The sequence below is a fragment of the Oratosquilla oratoria genome, chromosome 11, assembly GCF_046742065.1.
Source record: "Oratosquilla oratoria isolate Oo_2021 chromosome 11, ASM4674206v1, whole genome shotgun sequence".
In the NCBI taxonomy this organism is placed as follows: Eukaryota; Metazoa; Arthropoda; class Malacostraca; order Stomatopoda; family Squillidae; genus Oratosquilla; species Oratosquilla oratoria.
This window is the reverse complement of record NC_134787.1, coordinates 68,399,639-68,402,138: the sequence shown is the minus strand read 5'-3', so window position 1 is coordinate 68,402,138 and position 2,500 is coordinate 68,399,639. Positions and strand designations below refer to the sequence as shown.

At 40.8% G+C, this 2,500-nt stretch overlaps 1 protein-coding gene across 1 annotated transcript in view; it reads right to left on the bottom strand.

Moving 5' to 3' along the window:
* Positions 1-2,500, bottom strand: part of LOC143029912 (PDF receptor-like) — a 918,216-nt gene that overhangs the window by 248,412 nt on the left and 667,304 nt on the right. The gene's annotated exons all lie outside the window — the stretch shown is intronic.

The window sequence follows — 2,500 nt, the reverse complement described above, 5'->3', positions numbered from 1 at the left end:
AGGCTAATTCGATATACATTCGTACTGCAACGGATAATATAATAAAGTACAATTATAATTATCTATTAAGAGAAAGGATTAAGGTAACAAACAATTTACAATGATACTTCACAAGCAGAAGTAAAACTGGCTTACGAAGAGAGTGGTTAACGTATAGAATAGACAAAGCAACCATGTATAAATATATATATATATATATATATATATATATATATATATATATATATATGTTGGTACATTGTGACAAGTTGATGAAGGTGGAAAAAGAAGTCACGGGTCTAGTTCCGAGTTCCTGAGTTTATTCCTGACCGGTTTCGCACTATGCTTCTTCAGAGGAAGCTTCTGAAGAAGCATTGAGCGAAACCGGTTATTTAATGTTTGCTGGAGAGAGGGTAGAGTACCGGAGGACTGGAGGACTGGAGAAGTGCCTGTATAGTTCCTCTTTACAAGGGAAAAGGGGACAAGTGTGAATGTAGTAGTTTCAGAGGGATTAGCCTGCTAAGTGTAGTAGGGAAGGCTTATGGGAGGATCTTAATTGAGAGGATTAGGAGAGGAACAGAAGGAGTAATTGGTGAGGAACAGTGTGGATTTAGGACAGGTAGAGGTTGTGTAGATCAGATCTTTGTGGTAAGACAGATATGTGAGAAAGCTATAGGAAAGGGGAAGGATGTTTTTTGGGCTTTTATGGATCTGGAAAAGGCTTATGATAGGGTAGACAGAAAGGCACTGTGGGATTTATGGGATAGGAGGAAAGCTTTTGGGAGCTGTCAAGAGTTTTTATGAGAGTAGTAGAGCTTGTGTCAGGATTAGAAATGGAGAGAGTGAGTGGTTTGAAGTAAAGGTGGGACTTCGTCAAGGATGCGTTATGTCGCCCTGGCTGTTCAACTTATACATGGATGGGGTGGTGCGAGAGGTGAATACTAGGGTAGTGGGTCAGGGATTGGAGATGGTTAAAGAAAATGGAGAAAAGTGGGAGGTGAGCCAGCTGTTGTTTCCAGACGACACTGCGCTTGTGGCAGGGTCAGAGGAGGGATTGAGGAAGCTGGTGGCAGAGTTTGGGAGAGTATGTGATAGAAATAAAGCTAAAGATAAATGTGGGTAAAAGTAAGGTGATGAGATGTACAAGGGGTGAAAGTGGCAGTAGACTGGAAGTGAACATTAAGGGAGAGCGACTGGAGGAAGTGGATAGTTTTAGATACTTGGGTGCAAGTGTAGCAGGAAAAGGTGGAATGAAGGTGGAGGTAGAATGTAGATTGAGAGAAGCGAGTAAATGCCTTGGTGGTTTAAAGAGTGTAATGAGGAATAGACATTTGGGAATGGATGCGAAGAGGAGACTGTATGAAGGAGTGATTGTGCCAACAGCACTGTATGGGGCAGAAACGTGGAACATAAGAGAAAAAGAGAGAAGGAGTTTGAATGTGTTTGAGATGAGGTGTCTGAGAAGTATGGTGGGGGTTACTAGGCTGGATAGAGTGAGAAATGAGGAGGTGAGGAGGAGAACAGGAGTCAAAAAGGATTTGGGAGATAGGGTTGATGAAAGAATATTAGGATGGTTTGGACACATGGAAAGAATGAGTGAAGAAAGACTAGTAAAAGAGGTATGGAAGGCAGATGTGGAGGGAGTGAAGATGAGGGGACGTCCTAGGATGAGGTGGATGGATGGGGTGAAGGGGGCTTTGGGGAAGAGGGGAATGTCTGTTGAGGAAGGAAGGGAGAGGACGGAAGACAGAGGTGAGTGGAGAATGGTTGTATATGGATGATGTTGTGACTGCATGAGGAGGAATGGGCGGGGGGGTGGGGGTGGGGGTGGGGGGTGGGGTAGTATGTGTGAGTAAATTTTGACGCAGCCCGAAGGGATTTCTCCCCGTCCTCGCCTTATATGCAAAGGGGGACGGAGAGGGGGGGTCGCCGATTGGATGAAGCGGCCTTGCTGTGGATGTGCTGTGTCTTGCGACACTGCTTCTGACCCAGGGCGGTGGGCAGGGTGCAGGGATGACCCGTCATCCGGGAGGTGCTCAGATGGGAGGGAGGGTGGGAGGGGTGTGGAGTGTATTTAGGGATGAAATGGGTGGGAGTGTTTTTATGCCTTTCCCTTTTTGGCTACCTCCCTTGGAAGGGGGAAAATGCCTTGGTATATGTATGTATGTATGTATGTATATATATATATATATATATATATATATATATATATAAATATATATACATATATATACACACACTCATATATATATACATATATATATATATATATATATATATATATATATATATATATATATATGTATGTATATATGCAAATATCTATATACATATACATATGAATATATATATATATTTATATATATATGTATGTATGCAAATATATATATGTATACATATATATATATATAAATAAATATTTACAGTATATATATATATATATATATATATATATATATATAAGTATAATGTATATGATAGTGCAACTGGAAGTATACAAACGCGGGAAAGTATTTGTACA